This window comes from Hydra vulgaris, chromosome 10, assembly GCF_038396675.1.
Source record: "Hydra vulgaris chromosome 10, alternate assembly HydraT2T_AEP".
In the NCBI taxonomy this organism is placed as follows: Eukaryota; Metazoa; Cnidaria; class Hydrozoa; order Anthoathecata; family Hydridae; genus Hydra; species Hydra vulgaris.
In genome coordinates, this window is record NC_088929.1 from 41,584,331 (window position 1) to 41,606,155 (window position 21,825).

The following is a 21,825-nucleotide window of genomic DNA, read 5'->3' on the forward strand; positions in this document are numbered from 1 at the left end:
GTTGGGTTCAGAGAAGGGCAGAAAGTTTATTTTTGTAATAAGAGTATTTCAATGCCTCTCGTATGCTTTTTTCAAAAAAAATGAAGAGTTCATAGCTGGCAAAAAAAAACATAGACAAAGTTTTCCTCAAATTGAAAACAATGAAAGATAAAAAAAAAGTCAATTTTTTTATTTTTATTAAATACATTAGTCAACAGAAAACTCACTTCTCATTTAGCAGAACGTTCAGCAAGGTTTTCTTAAAAATCCTGACAAAGTTAAAGTTATGAGATTTTGAGACATGATTTTTAGACAAAAATTGAGATTTAACCAAGTTTAACTGTATTTGCAGTCAACAAAACCAGATGTTATTTCTTAAAAAATTATAACATTCTAATATAAACCTAGATTAACTAGGGACTTACTGTTTAAAAGTAAAGAATTTGCATTATTGAACGCAGCTATGGTAGTTTTGGGTAGTAAAAAAAGTGTATAGCACATACTTTAAAAGCTAATTTTTTTTCTTTAACAAATAAAAATTAATATTAGGTTCATTTATAAAAATTTAGCACTTTTTTCATTTAAAACAAATGCATTTAACCTGCATGAAATTGCTACATAAAAAAAAACTTTGAAAAATGTCAACATTTTATGAAACTTTAAGCCGCAAATAACTTTTGAACCGCTTCGCAATATTTACTCAAACTCACATGCTTTTCGAATGAAATGATTCAATAATATACCTGATATTGTCAAAAAAAATTCACTAGCTAATCTATTTTAAGTTGCCTCATTCTTATAGAAAACGACTTATATAGGAGAGGCGAGATCGTAGTTGTTTTTTTATCCCGGTCAGGCAGAATAATTTTTATTCATATGAAAAACCCCTACAGCAACTTCTATAGCAAGTTAGCTAAAAATAATAGCTAACATTAATTACACTTAAAAATAATTTAACTAAAAAGGTAGTTGAATAGTTTTAGTTAGACAATAACTTTGGTCGACTAACTTAAAGAGCCCAAAAGATAGTCAAATAAATTTAATTACGTGAAAAAAAAAAGTTCGTCGCAGAGCACCGCGGAACAGAATTTAACTAGGTGGTTTACAACTTATTCCTTACCAATGGCGCAAAATATGTACGAGCTCGCTCGGTACCCTAACTTCTAAAGACATTTTTTTCAATGCAAGTTACACTAGAATTTTAAATGAAAGTTAATTTTTTAAAATAATTTAAATCAACAAACGTTTAATATAAGAAAATTAAAGTTCTCGACAAATACCATTCGCTGCTTGAATAACAGCCATATTAACTTGCACGGAATGAAAATCTACATAACTGCCTCCTTTATCTGGGTGATGTATAAAACACATTGTCCTGTATGGTGTAAGAACATCTCGGTAAGATGCATTGTTTTTAAGATTAAAAAATCGATATGCGTTTTCTAATGCTTCATCTTGTGGTATTCCAAATAGTCTTTGTGTCATGCGATCGGACAAATTGTAAGCAGCAGAGGCGTAATATTCTCTAGCTGTTCAACCACCACTTTTTGTACTATCAAAACCACAAAAATTGTCAATAGCAGCTCCGAAAATTCTTCCTAAAAAACTAGCAAATGAATCTATTACAATTTTACAGCAGCGAAAACCAGATATATCTCCTTTCCACCAGCGATAAATAGATCTGATTGCATTGAGGCCAAGTGTGACAGGTTCTAGAGAAGTTGGTGCAACATTTTCAATACTTATTGTTTCTGAAAACTTTATCATACCATTGTTCCTTTGTTCAATTTCTTCAAAAATACGACTTGCGTAACTTTTAAAAGATGCACTATCATCCAATAAAAATCTTAATGTTCGCCAATGTGGCGAAATACTAATATAGTTGTTTTTTTCTTCCTCGTTCAAAAAGAACATTATTTTAGTATATTTATCTTTCTCCTTATTAAAAACACATCTCATCGTCTCGTTAACTCTATCCTTCCAGTCATCAGATGACATTTCCGTATATTCTATATGTTTAATCAAAAAATATTAGTTATTGATGCAAACTATATAAATTTATGTGTACATACATGTATATATATATATATATATATATATATATATATATATATATATTAGTGTGTGTGTATGAAAAATATATATCTTAAAATAAGTTTTAAAGCTAGAAATAAAACTAGTCTAAAAATATATATTTTGAAAAGATAACGATACTTATTACAAAAACAATAACAACAATAATATTAACAATAACAGTAATGATAACGACAATAATAACAAAAATATTAATAATAACAATAAGAAAAATAAAAAAAAGATGATAAAGAAAAAAAAAAAAAGGAAGAAATAGTAGTTGTTTTAACAAAAAGGAGAAGTGTGAAGAATAATAAAAAAAATAACGGTAATAATTTTAAGCATTATGATATATTTTACAACAATAAGTTAATAATTGATAGAAATGCTGTCTCACTCAAATACAAGTCTGATTAAAGGAGTTGTATCGATTACTAATTATGTTGATGAGGACGTTCGAAGTACATATTAATTAATAGATGTTCAAGGCATAGTTTAAGAGGTATGCAAAACAATAGGAAACGCTTACGTCACGAGGAAATTTTATTTGATTTTAGATCAAAGTGACAAATTCCTCTATCAAATTTGAAAAAGAAAACTTTATTATGTTAAGTATTGCGAATATATTTTACGATTTTGTTTAAAATGTTCTATTTAATAACTCGTGTATAACTATGTAACAAAAAGTTTTTCAATTTTTTAATTATTTTAGAACTCTACTTGTAAAAGTAATTAAAATTCCGAAAAATATCGCAACGAAAACATAAATTCTTTGTAAATACAAGAGATTTTTAAAATCTAATTGTAAGGAGTAGCAATTGCAATTGCAAACAATCTTTAGTTTAGCAATTAGAAATAATCTTTATTTCAATCTATAAATAACTACAATATGACCTTCAACATTTAGAAAATTCATTTTATTTTGCAATATTGATTTAGCATATCGCATATTGCATTTTTGCAAATCAATATTTTTTAGAATTAAATTGTTATCAATTAAAATATTTTCAAACACATGAGACCTTCTTAATTAATAAGATGCCTTTAAGTTCCTCATAAGCTAGTGTTTTACTGGTAATAAAACGTTTACTCAAAGAAGTTAGCATAAATGTCGGTTATATGTCGGTTTATTTTGAAAAATTATTTTTAAAAACGACGCTAAAAACTATAACCGATTAGAATATTTATATTCTAATTAATAGTATATCTTAATTGTTGTAATAAATTTATTCTAATTATATAAGAAATGTTCTAATTAATAATATAATATAGAATAATTATTAGATATGTCCTTAGGTGTCCAGCATGTATAGTTTTTGTAAACTGGTTTTCAAAAGTAACAGCTTGTTAAAAGGATAAACTTAAGGCTTTCTAACAAGCTTGGACATTGAAAACCGGTGATCGATTTGCAAGCTTAAAAAATATTACAGTTTTATAGCAGAATAATAGGGTACTAAAAAACAAATAAATAAAAAATTACGAGTCAGAAACATGTTCTATACTCATTTTATTTCAGTTATTCAATGCATTGCGTTTATTAGTAAACCCAAGTTCCAAAACATTTTGATCTGGACTATTCGAAGGTTAAGATTTCAATTGCAGACTCCAACCTTCTTTAACAAGTTCTTCTTGTAAAGCAGAATCATTATTTGATAAGTGAGGCTTAGCATTAAAAAATATTCACACTGTAAAACGAAATGTGACAAGTAATGCGGAACAAAAAAATGTACATTTTTGTGAGTGGTGCCTTATTTCTCTAATTTTTAATTAAAAACTTGTTTTCTTTTTGAATTTGAACTTCTAGAAAAAAATTAAGACAAATTTGCAAATCTTTAAAAATTACTATAATAGCATGAATTTTCAGTATTTGCACTAAAAGTATCCAAATGTGATTACAATTGCGGAACAGACGGAGTATTATTTTTCATTCGCTTAAAAAAAGCTTTCTCTACCCTCAAATATGCCTCCAATTTTTACAGACCAAAATAAAGTTAAAAAAGGCTTTTTTAAAAATATTTTGACTTTAAAACCTGTCAATAAATATACCTTACGAAATAATGATTTGCTAAACTAAGTTTTTTGTCGAACCAAGTTTAATCAGTTTGTTTCGATTATGGTAAACCATATGTTTGGAATAAAGTTATTTTGTAAAATTTTGATTTGCTTTTTTCTTACTCTATTTTCAAAGGTGAACTAAAAAGTACAAATCTTTCCATAATTCTTTATGTTGAATGCAAATCGAAACAGTATTTTAGAACGATGGGAGTAATAAAGTAGAGCTAAAAATCTTTCTTACTTTTGAAGGACAATTGTTGTTTTCCTTGCTTAATTTTACTGTTAATATTAGCAGTTTTAATGAATAAATATTTGTTTGTTGTTGGTTATTTGTTTTTTTAATTTACTTAGCCTGTTTAGGTTCTTAAGAAGTTGAAATGACGATAAATTATATATGTAATTATATATATATATATATATATATATATATATATATATATATATATATATATATATATATATATATATATATATATATATATATATATATATATATATATATATATATATATATATATATATATATATATATATATATATATATACAGTATCGGACAAAAAGAGTGCAACCAAATAATGCTAATTTAGTTTCTTTATATAAAAGTGCTGCATTTTTTCACTTTAGAGAAATAACTATGTAACTGTTTAGAGACAAAGTTCTTCAAGTTTTATTCATTACAAAGTTCATTATTTGTACACAAAAATTAATAAATTAATCAAAAGTATTAAAAAAAGTTGACTTTCTTCTGGACAAAACAACTGCAACTCGACAAAATCCTTTGTTGTCGATCACAGCCTTGCATCTTCGAGGCAAAGATTCGATCAGGTGATCAATGAAACTTTGTGGAATTGCTGGCCAGGCCTTTTGGATTTGTTGAAACAGTTGATTCTTATTACGAACACCTTCACGATTAATTCTGCGGTTGACGATTTCCCACAGGTTCTCGATAGGGTTGAGATCCGGAGATTGAGGCGGCCAATCCATCACCGAAAGGTGGTTGTCTTGAAACCACTGCTTGACTACCTTTTCACTGTGTTTCGGATCGTTGTCTTGCTGAAAAACCCATTTTATTGGCATATTCCATTCAGCATGAGTTAACATAACATCTTTCAGGATATTTTTATACATGAAACGGTCCATTATTCCATCGTTTCGATGTATTGGACCTAGACCGTTAGCAGAAAAACACCCCCAGATCATTACATTGCCTCCACCATGCTTCACGGTCTTATGGCAGTAACGTAAATCGAGACGTTTTCCGGCCGGTTGACGTACACGGCAAATGCCATCGCTCCCAATGATGTTGAACTTCAATTCATCACTGAACAGGACAGTTCCCCATTTCTGCACATTCCAGTCAATATGAGATGTAGCAAACAGGAGTCTTTTCTTCTGGTTTTTTAGTGAAATCAGCGGTTTCATTGCAGGGCGTCGAGAAAACAATCCGGCTTTAACAGCACGTCGTCTGATTGTTTGGTCCGATACAGGCAGCTCTAATTGCTTTTGTATCTCGACTGATGATATCCAGGGATCCTTCTTGACGGATCTGACGATCATAGAATACTCTCTAGAAGTGGTGGAACGCGGTCTTCCACCTTTGTTATCTGTTGCCAACTTCCCCGTAGAACGATATTTGAAATATAATCTCGATACGGTCCATTTTTTCACGCGATATTTATCACAAATACTTTTTTGTGACATTCCACTTACGTAATTGCCAATAATTTTCTTTCTTAGTTCTAATCCATTTTTGCACTTGAAGTCATAAAAATAATAAAAATAAATAATCACGCTTCTTAAGGCTTACCGTGTTACATTTACCTTGTGAAGATACAATAATGCTCTGTGGAACACAGTATCTTGGTTGGATGTGAACTGTATTGATGTTATGAAACACTTGTTGTATTTCACTTCTTGTATTGATGTTCTTCGATAAAACACTTTGATAAAACTCACTTCGATAAACTGTCTTGAAAATACTGACTGATTGACTTCCATATACTGACTGAATTACATGTCGATTTACATGTCTCATATAGTAAAATGAACCTGTGTGAACCTGTTCTGGAAGATTTTAGATGCTTCTTTTCGATGCTTCTGGAAGATTCTGGATGCGTCTGGATGCTTCTGAATGTTTCTAGATATTTCTGGATGCTACTGGATGCTTCCAGGTGCTTCTTCTAGAGACTTCTGGAAACTTCTGCATGCTTCTGGAAACTTCTGGAAATTTTGGATACTTCCTTTAATTATTAAAAAACTTACGTGACGTTGACACGGACCAGACTTAAGAAAATGAAACAAACCAAAAAAGTTGCACTTATTTTGTCCGCTGCAAAATGGTACTTGTCAACGAAATTCTGCCTGTGTGCTGTCACCTGTCAGCTGATTGCTCATGTCATGGCATGCTATGACTCCAGACTCCTGAACTGCTAATTCCTGTGCGGTACTGCGGGTAACAGTAACATATATATTATACATATATAAATATATATATATATATATATATATATATATATATATATATATATATATATATATATATATATATATATATATATATATATATATATATATGTTTATGAAAAACTATTTTAAGATAAATATATTAATTAAATATATAGACTGATAAATCTTAAGAAGTTGCAAAATGACTGATAAATTAGTTTCTTTAGTACAGTGGGATTTCTTTTTGCATGAGTTTTTTTTTTAGTCTTTTTTTCTACATTTTTGGTTGCTAACAAACTCATTTTATTTTATAAAACAACTGGAAAAAATTAAAGCGACTTGAAGATATTTGACTTTATTGTTGTTTTTTGTTTTGTCTAAAAATAGAAATTTAATTTTATTAAATTTCTTAAATAGTTTAATTTTATTATTCTTTTTAATAGAAAGATTAATAAAAATAAACATTTTTAGACAACAAATTATTCAGATTTGTGCAATCTTATATATATATATATATATATATATATATATATATATATATATATATATATATATATATATATATATATATATATATATATATATACATACATATATATATATATATATATATATATATATATATATATATATATATATATATATATATATATATATATATATCTTGAACGTCGTATTAGCATAAAATAAGTAATTATTTTGAAAAATAGCACGAAGATTTTTATTCTTGACATGTTTCGTAAAATTGATTTACATTTTCAAAAGATTATTCTACAATAATAAAAAACTCTGACATAAATATTAAAAATTAGAAGTCTTTACAAAGAAATATTAACGGACAGAAAATTATACATAATAAACGAATATATTTATTACAAATTAATTCGGTAAATAACATATTAAAATAATCAACTGTCAAAAAAAATAAATAAATCAATAAATTGACAGTGAAATGAAATAGATAAGTTTATAGCAAAATGTAAAGTTTGTTTATTAAGTTAGGGACTTTCCCAGTTAATTTGGAGGGCTTCTTTTATCTTTAATTTGTGCTTGGTTGGGGCATTGTCCAAAATCTCAAAAGAAACACAGTTAGACAAATTTTTGCAATTAAGAGATAAATTTAAGTGTTTAAATATATGAGATTGTTTATTATATTTGAGGTGCTCATTTGTTCTAATTGCCAAGTGTCTGGAGGTTTCTCTAATATAATTGGCATTACAGCCAGCGCAAGAAAGTTTGTTGTTAACATGTAATTTAAGCAGTTTAGGAAGTGACTCTTTTAAGCAAAAACAAAATTTTTTTAAAAAAAATCTTGTATTTTATTGAAAATGGTTATTTTATTGAAAATTTTAGTGAAAATTAATTTTATTAGAACATCCTTGCAATATTTATGAACAATTTATGAAATTTTTATTTTAGTGTAATTAGAGTACATTCCAATCTATGGAAGCTTAATGTATTTTATATTTAAGCTATTAACAATGTTAGAATCAGATGGGTTCGTTTTCTTATCAATAAAGGGTTTATTTTCATTGTCAATAATTTTTTTGTGGAAATTTATTATTTTATAAAACTAATGATAGATTCTTAATATCTTTACCAAAACCAACACAAGAATTATTAATTTTAAATGTACGATCAATCAAACAACGAACAAGTCCAAATTTGTAGCAAGAGGGAATAAAACTAAAAAATTTTGTAAAACACCTCTATACGTTTTTTTGTAATAAATGTCTAAAACGAATTGGATTTTTTAATAAGTACATCACTTAAAACTTCCAAAACTGCTTAAATCTCATGTTGTCTTTAAATTTTCTTGCGCTGGCTGTAATGCCAGTTATATTGTAGAAATCTCCAGACACTCGGCAATTAGAACAAATGAGCACCTTAAAAGTGATAAACAATCTCATATATTTAAACACTTAAATTTATCTCTTAATTGCAAAAATTTGTGTAACTGTGTTTCTTTTGAGATTCGGGACAATGCCCCAACCAAACACAATTTAAAGATAAAAGAAGCCCTCCAAATTAACTGGGAAAGTCCCTCACTTAATAAACAAACTTTACATTATGCTATAAACTTATCTATTTCATTTTACTGTCAGTTTAATTTTTTTTTTTTTTTGAAAGTTGGTTATTTTGATAAGTTATTTACCGAGTTAATTTGTAATAAATATATTCGTTTATTATCTATAATTTTATGTCCTTTAATATTTCTCTGTGAAGACTTCTAATTTTTAATATTTATGTCAGAGTTTTTTATTATTGTAGAATAATCTTTTGAAAATGTAAATAAATTTTACAAAACATGTCAAGAATAAAAAACAATGTGTTCTTTTTAAAAATAATTATATATATATATATATATATATATATATATATATATATATATATATATATATATATATATATATATATATATATATAATTATTTTTAAATAATTTTACAATATTAAAATAAATTTATCGATTCGTTGTTGGTTGCAGGAATTGTGGCACTGTTCGTCCATGGCATGCAAAGTTTTGAGCAAAGTTCTTGGTCTACACCCGTATAAGATCCGTTTGGTGCAAAAATTAAAGCTGCAAGACCGTTATATGCTTCATTTCTTCGCTGATTGGGCTCTAGAGCTGTTAGTAATCCGTTATTTTATCGCCAAATTGTGTTTACCCATGAGGCTCATCTTTTGCATAATGGTTTTGTTAATAAGCAAAGTTGCTGCATATGGAGTAAGACTAATCCACAAGAGACCCTTCAGATTCCATTACATCGCAAAATATTCTCCGTTTGGTGCGGTGTACACGCTGGTGACATCATCGGACCTCATTTCTTCAAAAATAAGGCCGGAGTACGCGTTACGGTCAATGGAGATTGATACCGCACCATGATCTAAAAAATTTTTTGTGAGAGTATAGATGACATAGATACAAACGAGATGTGATTTTACACAGGATGGCGCTACTTGTCATACAGCGATCGCAACCATTGACTTGTTAATATTAAAATTTAGAGATAAGTTAACTTCAAAAATCGGACTTGTCAATTGGCCTCCAAGTTCGTGCGGTTTGACATCTCTGAATTAGTTCCTGTGGGACTTTGTGAAGTCACTGATTTATGAAGAAAATCCAGCATCAATTGATACCTTGGAGGCCATCATTGTTTGTGTTATTCGTGACTTATGACCAGATGTTCTTGAGAAAGTGGCCCAAACTTGGACATCCAGACTGGGTTTTGTCAAAAACAGCCGCTATGCCCATACGCCCGAAAATTAATTTTAAGTGTTAATGTCATGTATTGATTATTTAAATAATCAAAAAAATTTCATTACAGTTTTATTTATTGTGTTACTTTTTCCAATTTGAAGTTCTATTGGGCTTCAAAAAACACTCTGATCTACTATTGCAAATAACAACTTACAACTACTCACCTTACAACTACTTACCTTACAAAGATTATTACCTTTATTACTGCACATTTTCATTTTAAATTAGTTGCCCATTTATAATTTAAAAACGTTTTTTCTTAGGTTTACAATTGATTAAATATGTTTCCAGAACTAAACTTAATGACAAACAAAATGTTAAAATAATAAATTAAATTAAAGAGGTTTATATATTCTCAATGCATACTTATTATTACAGTTCTTAGTATAGAATTTATGTTTACATGCTTATAGTTCATAAATGTTTATATTATTTATTGTATATATTCTGTTGTTTGCATTTATATATATTTATATATATATATATATATATATATATATATATATATATATATATACATATATACATATATACATATATATACATACATACATATATATATATATATATATATATATATATATATATATATATATATATATATATATATATATATATATATATATATATCCAGCAATTTTTGGTGATATCGAACTTCCAGACATGGAGCTAACTCCAAACATTTACATGTCTATACTTATGCTAAAGATACTTTGCAAAGAACTGCGGCTATTGGAGCCTGCGATCAAAAAGCCTATGAATTTTCGCTCTCCTGCCTTAAATGTAAGAGCAACAAGTTGATGAAATAGTTTTTGTACTTTTTTCAGCTAGACTTATATTCATCAATAAGTTTTAAGTTCCATAGTATGATTTCTCAGCCTTCAAAAACTATGACCATATAAAAATTGCAGCCCCTTTAACTTGATGTGGGTTTAAACTTTCTATGGTCATAATTTTTAAACGTTAAAATACGTTACTATGAAATTTGAAATTTTTCGACGAATATAAGTCTAGTTCAAAATAGTGCAAAAAATACTTGAACACTTGAAGTCTTATATTTTTTGTTAGTACATGCACATATTTCTATAAAAGTTATTAAATAGAATAATAACTTTTATAGAAATATATGCATGTACTAACAAAAAATATATGTAATTTGAGTGCAGCTTTATATTTTGCAGCTACTCTAAATTGCAATGACAATTAAAAAGAAAATAAAACTTCCAACAAAGAATGTCTTACCTTTTTTATCAATTAAAAAAAAAAAGCTTAATCACTTAAAAAATAAACGATGTAAAAACCAGAAAAAGTTTATTAACATTTTTGTTTCAACTTTTATTAACATCTTTTTACATGCTACATATAAAAGTTTTTTTATCCTAATATTATTAATGTTACTTGTGTGTAATAAAGATTTTCTTCTTGCTCTAAATATAAAGCTATATTTAACTATTTTTTATTACTGATTATTTTTTCATCTTACTTAATTAATATAACTTGCGCTAACAAGCATTTTTTTCTTGCTATATAAAGTTATAACTGGTTTTTTTTTTTTTAATTTCCCCAAAACATCCCCTAAAAATTTCCCTAAAAAAATTCCCTAAAAAAATTTCCCTAAGAAAATTTTCTTTAAAAAAATTTCCCTAAAAATATCCTCTAAAAGCATCTGTTAAAAAAATTTCCCTCAAAACTTCCCCTAAAAAATTTACTCAAAAGTTGATACAAAACGCTGTATCATTAATCGAAATCCAGGTGGTTACTTTTCAAAAGTTTCATCACTAAGTTGAAAAAATGAACACCACAAATAGTATAAACTTTTTAGTTCACTAATTTTTGTATTTGTGATCGCTTTTTTGAGTCGGTCATTTTTACTTAAACTTTGCTTAGAACAAAAAAATTCAGAAATATCAAAATACAAAAAAAAATCTATATAGAGTAAAATTTCCGCCAAAAAAATAAACTTTCTCTATTATTACATGTGACAGATATTTTTGTTTGATAAAATCTTCAAGAGGACAAGACTTTACAAGTTGTATCACACCAAAAAATTCTTATTTTATTAATATAAAACTTTGAATGTTTTAAATGTTTAAAAGTATGGTAGCGTAATGTTTAAAATTACAGTTGAGTTTTTTGTTCTGAATCTAATGAAAATGTTTTTATTTGATTATGTGTAAAACCAAATAGGTGTAATAAACAGAAGGGAGAACGAACTTAAAATATGTCATTTTTCATGGAACAGTCCTTAGTAGTAACGCATTTTTTTACTAAGCACCGCATGATTATCATAAATTAAAGTTAATCACATTCCACATTGTTTCAAAATATCACAAGCAAATGAAGCATAGCGAGTAAAATATGGAAGCATAAAAAGTTCGTAAACAATATTAAGAGTTAATTTATTGCTATTTTTTGTTTTTTTGTTGTTGTGCTTTTTGAACGACTAATAATCAATTTCTAGTTTAGAATTGAATTAATAAATATCTAGATAAGAATTGGTAGTATTTTTGCCGTATTTACAAAAAGGTATTTTAAATCTCTATATTTAAAATAATGCCATTTGTTTAAACTCCAGGAAAAATACTTTAACACAAAATAAAATCCTGGAGCGATATAATATGATCCTTATAATAGAGATTGTCTAAAACTATGATATTTATACCTAGTATTGTGGTATTCAAAAAATGATTACTTTACGTGTTAAAAACTAATCCAGTCAACCTTTAAGAGAGTAATCCATTTTGATTACAGCTAACAAAGGTTACAAACTACATTTCAAAAATTGAAATATTTGATTTAAAATTTGACTTCAAATTTCTAAAGCATCTTTTATACCACTGATTTCAAACTTTCTCCATACTTTATTCCAGTTATAACCTTCTTTATACTCAGCTAAAAGTTCAGAAAAACTTTTGTCTTCTGAAGCTAACTTGATTATAGCTAGCACCAAATTTTTATCCATTGTTTCTTCTCCCTTAGTCTTTCCAACATCCATTTAATGATTTTTTTTTGGTTGAGCCCCCGCTAACTTATGAGCTACAATTCTAGTGGCTTAAGTAATTTCTTGCTCAAACTTATCTAACACTAGATTTTCTATTTCTAATGTTTCCAAACCTTCTGGATTTATAGTTATTGAATGTTTTGGTATTGCTTTAAAAAACTCCTCTCCTATATCTCCTTTTATAATTTTATAACTTAGATTAGCTTTGAAAGTGGTGGGTAACGCAAATTCGTCATTCTTAACTTGCATTACCTCAGAATATCCATCCATTTCTTTGAACCCTTTATTAGAAAAAAAAAGAAATTTAGTTTCTTTAAGCTTTCCATTTGGAAGTTTTACAAATTTTCCTGTCTTAACTTGGCTGGCATCATCACCTGCATGCAAAAAATCAGCGTTTGAGAATGTATCTCCTTCTGCAGAGTATTTGGCTTGCAAAAAGGTAATTCGATCTCTAAAGTCTATAACTAAATCATTAAATTTTTTAACTCTTGTGCTTTAGTTATTAGGCAAAAACATTTGATACTCTTTTTAACTCTAACTGCAGCTAGAGTTAAAAAGCCGAACTGAAAACAATTGCCGTTTAAAGTATTTTTTTAATCCATACGCAGACAGTTATCTATAATATGTATTTTTAAGACAAAAGCCCAATTTGTTTCTAGGAAAACTAGTTGTATATAAAGCAGTTTCAGTAGCTTCTGTAACCTAAGTATATATTTGGATCAACTTTTGTTTTGTATAATCGTCTCTAATTATACCAAATATTAGTTGCACTTATTCATCAGACAGTTCACATATTTTTGTATATATTTCTCCTGCTTTGTCATGAGTTTAGGCTTTACATATTTTACTATTCTTTTTGAATGCTGTTTGTGCTTGATGCATTCTTTTAAAACTAAATTTTCAGACCTGAATACCTGTAACTTGTCAATTTTAATATTAGCTTGTTTAAATTCATGTATATGTTCTTCATGTGCAAAATCTGTTGCTAAACTTACCGTTTGTTTTGTATTTTCATTAGATATAAAATCAACATTGAAAATATTTATTTTAATATAATCAATAGTATTTCTGAAAGTAATAGGACCACAACCCCAAGCATTTGTTGGTCTATTTATTAATGGTACTCCTTAATACTACCTTCTGAATGAACACAATACTGAGCACTGTGATGTTAAATTAATTTATTGACAGCTTGAATATTACTGATTTTACTTTGTCATCTAATGCTTGATAGAAACTATCTCCACCATAAGGATCGCTGTATAGAATACTGGTTTGCTGATGATCATTATTGATTTCTTTTTTAATGCTACGTCAATGACCATCTGATAATAATTGAAAAACTATAAAGATTAGGCATTTTAATCCATATAGTATTTTTATCACATTGATCAATCATGTACCTTTCTTAAACATATTGTCCTGTTATAGTTTGAATATCATCATTAGGAGAATCAAAAAAATTATCAAAATAATAAGGCTAAGCTAAAAAAGTGCTCTGAATATTCTCTTTTCTAAATCAAAGCTCTTTGGCAATAGCTTTAAAATAAAAGATTTCTCCATTTCCTTGTGCATAAGTCAGAAACTTTTGACGTATATATAAAAGGAGAGCCATCCCTAATACTACATAAATATCCTTTTTCATTGCCATGCTGGGACACGCCTATAACTTTATTTAGAAACGATGCCTAATTAATTTTATCTAATATAAATGTATAGATTATTTTTTTGCTCTGTTTAATAGACATAATTTAGCCTTCCTGCGCGTACTAGAAATCTGTCTTTTTTGAAAGGATCTCTAAAATTAAATCTTTGCTGACAGCCTAGAAACTCACGTATGTATTTTTTCGACTGCTGTTGCATATTTCTTATAACTTATAGAGAAATGCATTTATCATCTAACATTTAGTACTTTGATTTATATTTTAGCTTTAACTGTATGACTGCACTTTCAGTTTTATTTCGTTTGTCCTACAAAAGGATGAAACGTCCTACATATTAGTGAAGCGTCCTACATAGAGGTAAAGCGTCCTACATAGGGTTGAAGCGTCCTATATAGGGGTGAAGTAGGACAGAGAAGTAGCTGTCCGTCTTTTCCTTAACAGTTTTGCGTCGTTTTCCGTTGCGGAAAGTTCTAAAACATTTTGAATACGATTTTTGATCTCTTTTAAAATAAAAATGATACGTTTAAGCTGTTTTTTGATTTTAGTTTTATTTCTTATACAGTGGGCCTAAAACAAAATTTAGAAAGAGAGACAGTTATTCAAGGTAAGATATTTTTTTGATTCATTATTGTTATTTCGATAATATTGAGAACTCTTTTTACATCAATAAGTTGAAAGCATTTGGAAAGCAAAAGGCATGCATAAAAGTTTTTTTAATTTTAAATAAAATCATAATTTCACTAATAGTCTGAAATAAAATATAGTAATAACAGTAAGCTTAAAACCATCACAAACAAATATCTTTTATTAAGCCTAATTTCTTGAGAAAAGGAAAAATAAAGCTCCACATACAACAGAAAAAATTTTGGACGTTGCTGAAGCCGAAGTGACAAAGGAGATAAAAATTTAAAAAGCAGCATACTCAGCTGACATTACTAAGTCTAAACTTCATTTGTGCAAACAAAAAAAAATTGGAAATGTCCAGATACTAACCTTCAACGATGTTATCAACATTCATTGATTTTCTATGTTGCACAAAAAAAACACTAAGCACTTATCTAAATACCTTCTCCCATATGTTATATAACCTTACAAAAGTTCAAAAAAGAGCCTTAGCCTTTAAAATGGCTCAAGCAAACAAAATAAAATATCCCCTGCGTTAGATAGAGCTAAAATAAGCTGTATAGAGATTTTGAAAAGAAACTTAGAACTATCTGTTAGAAAATCAGAATCAATTTCATCGATAGAGCAACTGCATTCAATCGCTATACTATTGATATTTTCTTTATCAAATTACAAGAAGGTGTCTAAGAGTCTAAAGCAACATCATTTAAAGTTTTTAATCTTAATGAGACAGGTTTCATTACTGTGCAAAATACTTCTCATGTAACTACATAAAAGAGAACAAATCAACTAGGGTAAATAACGTCAAGAGAAAGAGGTGAACTAGTAACAGTGTAATGAATGGTCTCTGCAGCTGGTATAGCAAAACCCCCTGTTAAAGTTTTTCCAAGAAACTTATTTAGAAACCCACGAATGAAAGGAGTCCCAGAAGATTTTTTTGGATATGCCCATAATCTAAATGGATAAACACTGAAATATTTATTGAAATTCAGGACAAGTCATTACAGTTTACAGAATGACCAGTCTCACTCAACAAGCAAGGGATAAATCCACACCAACAAATATTATCTCAGTAATTTCCTTGACAGAAATTTACTCTTATCAGACATGTATTTGGTGATGAAATTTTTTTATCAATAGAGATGTACAAGTAGAGATGTACCTCAAGAGCTATACAATGAAGGCTCATGTGAGAAATTGATTACAAGTTCTATTATTTCAGATATCTCAGAAAGAAATGTGCCTTAAAAACCATGCAATGAAGGCTCATGCGAGAAATCAAATACAAGTGTTATTCTTTCAGAGATCTCAGATTTGAGTGTACATAAAGCAGTTAAAAAAACCTTTAGTGTGTTTTCTCCTGAGATTGTACGAGATTATCTAAAGGTTATTTAAACTAAATATTCATAGTTCAGGTTTTTTTTTAAATTCAATATTTAACACATAAACTTTATAAAAAAATGCAATTGATGAAAATAAGTTTCTTGTGTTACAGTTAAAAAAATAATATTATATAATTTGTAGGTACCTATTTGTAAGATCAACACCAGAGATTTTTAAAATAAGCGATAAAGTATTAAACATACAACAAAAGTAATAATTTCATCCATTCAAAATCAAAGAAAGTGTAGACAAATATATTACGCATATCAAACAGTGATCTTGATACAGATGTCAACAAAATAAAAAATGATGTTTTTTTTAATTTTTACTCCCTAAAGTTTGTAGAAGAATTGGAAACTGTCTCTTTTAGTTTTATTCAAACAGTGAGTGTCAGTGATTATGTTATTTTTGAGGTTGTAGTAAAAACATTATTTCTTATTATGTAGGAATAGTGCAGTACGAATTAGACAAAGACTTTGATGTAGAAGTCAGCTTCCTAAAATACCAAAAGAAGGAAACTTCTAAATTTGTCAAATCTAGGATTAACGACATTTTTAGTGTAAATTTTAATGACATAAAAGCAATGCTGCCTCAACTGCTTGCAGGGATTCACTAAATTCAAAAAAAGCATAATTTATTAAAACATGCTATCAATGGTAGAGGGTAAAATTGGTACCCCAAACATTCTTTTATTTGTAAAGACTTGTTTTTTTCAGTTCATACATCAAATAAAAAAGGTATTGAAATAACCCTGTAAAATATTAATTGTGTCCCTTTTTTGCTCACTCTCCCCAATACAAACTTGTAATATAAAGTAGTTCAGATGTTGCTAACTAAACTAGTGTAAAAGTAAAAAAAAATGTAACAGTGAATCCGGCTGTCAGGTAACACAAGACAAATAAAAATCTTATAACCTAATAATTATTTGACAAGTAATTAAAATAGGTAAAATATACTTAACTAGAACAATTTATAGCATAGAAATGACAATATTAATAGTAATTTGCAGACAACAGATTTATGAGCAAAGACCTTTTAATTACAATAAGGGAATTTATGAATGATATTTGTTTATTATATATATATATATATATATATATATATATATATATATATATATATATATATATATATATATATATATATATATATATATATATATATAAATATATATATATAACTACCAATTTGATAATAAACAATATAATGGGAAAAGGTATGCTAAGCAAAAAAAACACTAATTGAACTTTTAAAATTTGAAAAAAAATTTATTTCTTTAAAATAAATATTTATTATATAACGGGTGATGCGGAAGTTATCGGACAAATCCTAATTTCATTATTTGAGCATAATAATTAGTTTTTGTGGTTTTAAGCGTAGGTATAAACGTTCTATAAAATATAAACTTTATTATTTGAAATACAATTATTTAAAATGAGGTTAAATGCAGCTGAACGAGAATCTTTTCGAAAGCGACTAAAAATGTTTTTTGTAAATAAACCTAATATAAAAAAAAAAAAATCGTAAATCATTTTGAAAAGGAAGGATTTGCACGAAGTACAATATATGATAACCTAAAAAGACTTGAAACTGTTCAATTGTTTTCTGATAGAAATCACCCTGGTCGTCCGACATCCTGGACTAGAGAAAAGGAAGCCAGATTAACGAGACTTGTCAACAATCGAAAAGGGGTCAGTCAGAGAAAAATAGGTATTAGATTCGGTGTAAATCAATCGACAATTGGTCGTCAGTTAAAAAAAAAAAAATATTAAATATAGAAAACGTGAAAAGACTCCAAAATACACTATAGAACAACAAATAAAGGCAAAGAAAAGAAGCAGGAAACTAGTTAATCAACTCTATAACACAAAATCGCTTATAGTCATCGATGACGAAAAATACTTTTGTTTTGCAGGGGACAACATGCCTGGAATTTCTGGATACTACACAAACAACAAAAAGACATGCCCAGAAAGTGTTCGTTTTATAGAAAAAGAGAAATTTCCAAAAAAATTGTTCATGTGGATAGCCATATCTGACCGTGGTATGTCCGAGCCATTGTTTTGCACTTCCAAAGCTGTAGCGATCAATTCATCAATCTATATTAATGAATGTTTAGAAAAACGACTTCTTCCATTTATTCAAAAGTATCATGGAGACTTTAGCTATTTATTTTGGCCAGATTTAGCAAGTTCTCATTATTCTAAAGATTCTCTAAATTGGATGGACCAATATGTCTATTACGTTGATAAAGAATCCAATCCCCCAAATGTGCCTCAAGCACGACCAATTGGGGACATTTGGCACAGAAGGTTTACAAGAGAGATTGGCAAGCTTCAACAGAGCAAGTTTTGATTGATCGCATTAAACTAAAACTACAAGAAATTGACTTAAACTTTTTACAGTCGCATATAAAAGGCGTCAGAGCAAAATTGAGATCAATTGCAGATGGTGGTGTTTTTTCATATAAAAAATAATATATTTTTATTAAAAGATAAATGCTTTATTTAAAAAAAATATAATAGTAGTTTTTTTATTTATAAATAAGTTATTGACGTTTTTATTTAGTCCGATAACTTCCGCATCACCCGTTAAATGATAATAAAGCACTAGTTAGTTACTAGTTAGTGCTTTATTATCATTTATATGATATATATTTATTTTAAAGAAATAAATCTTTTTTCAAATTTCAAAAATGCAATTAGTGTTTTTTTGCTTGGCATACTAATAACAATGTATAGCTGTAGCAACTGGAGTAAAAAGTTGCGAGTTGCAATAGCAGTAGATATTGCACTGTAACAGCTCATTTTGTTTTTAGTTTATTTTTTAGCAAACAGTTTCTGCAAAATTCAGATTTTTCTAGCTTATTTTTATAGTTATATAATGAAGCTTCTATTATCTTAGATGGTAAGTTGTTCCATGCATTTACAAGTCGTTCTTGGAAAAAGTGATATTCGTAAGTATTTTTGCAAAAACGTGTTTTCAGTCTGAAATTTTGTTGTCCTAAATATCAACAGAAAAAACAATGCTGAGTTTTAAATCGTTGAATAAGATCTTTAAGTAGTGTATGTTCTTCTAATGTTGTTAATTGCATAATACTTAAGTTTGCTTCATTAGCTAGTTTTTTAATTGTGGATGCTAGTTTGGTTGCTCTTCTTTGGATCATCTCATTTTGGTCTATATCTTGTTGCAGGAATGGAGATTATGCTAGAACCGCAAACTCAAGATGGAATGTATGAATGTTGCATGGAGCTTTTTTTTTATGTTTTCGTTTAAGTATCTAAATGCTCTCATTATGATACCTAACATTCTGTATGCTTTGCTAGTTACTAAATCAACTTTTTTTGCCGCTTTAGATCCGATTGAATCATTATACCTAAAACCCGTTCAACTACTGTGTTACATAATGTATAATTGTAATTGCAATCAATATCAGTGATTATAAATGTAGCATTTGGATTTTTTTCCTATATCCATAACTTTGCATTTTTCATAATGAAATTTTGTGAGCCAGATAGATGACCATACTATTATATTATTTATATCATTTTGAAGGCTTATTGAACCATTTGGATTTTTTATAGTATTTATTATTTTACTATCATCAGCGTTATGTGTGATAAGGTTTTTGACTTGATCTAGCAATTCGTTAATGAAAATCAAAATACAGCGGTGGTCCTTAAACTGATCCCTGTGGTACCTCATTGATAACCAGTTGCCATTCTGAGATATTGTCGTCGAGGATGACTTTCTGTTTTCTGTTAGTTAAAATGTTTTCTATCCACCGTAGGTAATTTTTTACGATACCATATGATTTAAGTTTAGTGATCAAACGAGAGTGAGGTACTTTATCAAACACTTTTTCAAAATCTAGATATAACATATCAACTGTATGGGTATTTTCTAGTGCATCTGTTATGATATTTAGAGTTTCAATTAGGTTTGTTGTGCAGCTTTTTTTTTTCTGTACCCGTGCTGATTTTCCTTTAAGAAGCTTTTTTTGTTAGGAAATAATTATTTTTATATCAAATAATTGATTCCAAAATTATACATGAAACAGTGGTCAATGAGAGTGGCCTATGATAATGAGCTGTTGGTATTACTATAAGATGAACTGTTTGTATTACCTTTTTGAAAAATCGGGGTTATATTTGTCGATTTCCAGCGTTCTGGTGAATGTTTCTCAGACATTAATTTTATATTTATATATATATATTTTTGTTTTTCATTTTTTAATTTTTGTTCTGTTATCTTTAAACTGTTGTGATTCTATATAACTGATACAAATTTAGAATGCTTATAAAATATATAATGGTAAAAAAAAAAAAAAAAATCTTACAATTTTATAGAATACAAAAACATATAACTGCAGCGTATCATCAATATTAAAAGAACGCGGGAAACTTGCAGCAGATGGCTTTGCCATCAAGAAACCGCTTGTGCTAGTAATATTTAAAGTATTTTTGTTTTACATGTTTCTAGTTTCACAAAATTTAATGGTAGTTCTTTTTTTATTGGATTCGTATATAATAAAATGTAAGATAATAAATAATTGATAAATGCTAGATTTTGTATACATAAATATATGAATAGGCTTAAGTAAAATTATTATTCATTTATATATTTTTTATATTGATATTTGCTATTGAAGTTTTGGGATTTTCGTTTCAACGATAATGCTGGTTCTAGTTTCAGCATTAGTCTAGTGTAAGTTCATATAATTGTTTATATTTAAAACGAATTTGTTTAGTAAGATTTTCAAACAACTTAGGTTATCTAATTTTGTAATTATGGCATTTCAGTTTATTATACAGATAGGGAACGCGATATAAAATTGTGAAACGCAGCAGTTTTATTTTTCTAAACGGTATATTAAAGTTTCCTAGTTCTGGAGTGCCATATCTATTTCTATTGCTTTTAAAGAAACCATTTGAAAAATGTGATGGGACAAGTCCGAGTTATATTTCAGCATAAACAATAAATTTTGATAAATGTTTATTCTATTGACATTCAGTGCATTAAGGAGTTTTAACAAGGTTCAGTATGAGTGAATTTATCTTTTATATAGACAATTCTAAGGGCATGTTTTTGATGTCGATAAAGGGATTTCAAATTGGATTTATGGGTACTTGCCTATAATATATTACTATATGTATAATAGGTCTGTATAAATGAGAAATAAAGATGGTTTAGATTTTCTTGGGATAACATTGGTCTACCTTGGTTAGCACGCCAATGTTATTTGTTATTTTACTGTATAAATAGTCAACGTGTGTTTTCCATGAAATATTTTCGTCAATTTGTAAACTTGGAAATTTAGTTGCTGATGTTCTTTTAAT

At 27.9% G+C, this 21,825-nt stretch overlaps 1 long non-coding RNA gene across 1 annotated transcript; it reads right to left on the bottom strand.

Moving 5' to 3' along the window:
- Positions 1-1,178: 1,178 nt before the first annotated feature.
- Positions 1,179-20,967, bottom strand: LOC136086605 (uncharacterized). The gene is made up of 2 exons (XR_010641463.1): positions 20,826-20,967; positions 1,179-1,988 (listed from the first exon to the last, which is right to left on the bottom strand). It is a non-coding gene; the product is annotated as an uncharacterized LOC136086605 (long non-coding RNA).
- Positions 20,968-21,825: the final 858 nt, after the last annotated feature.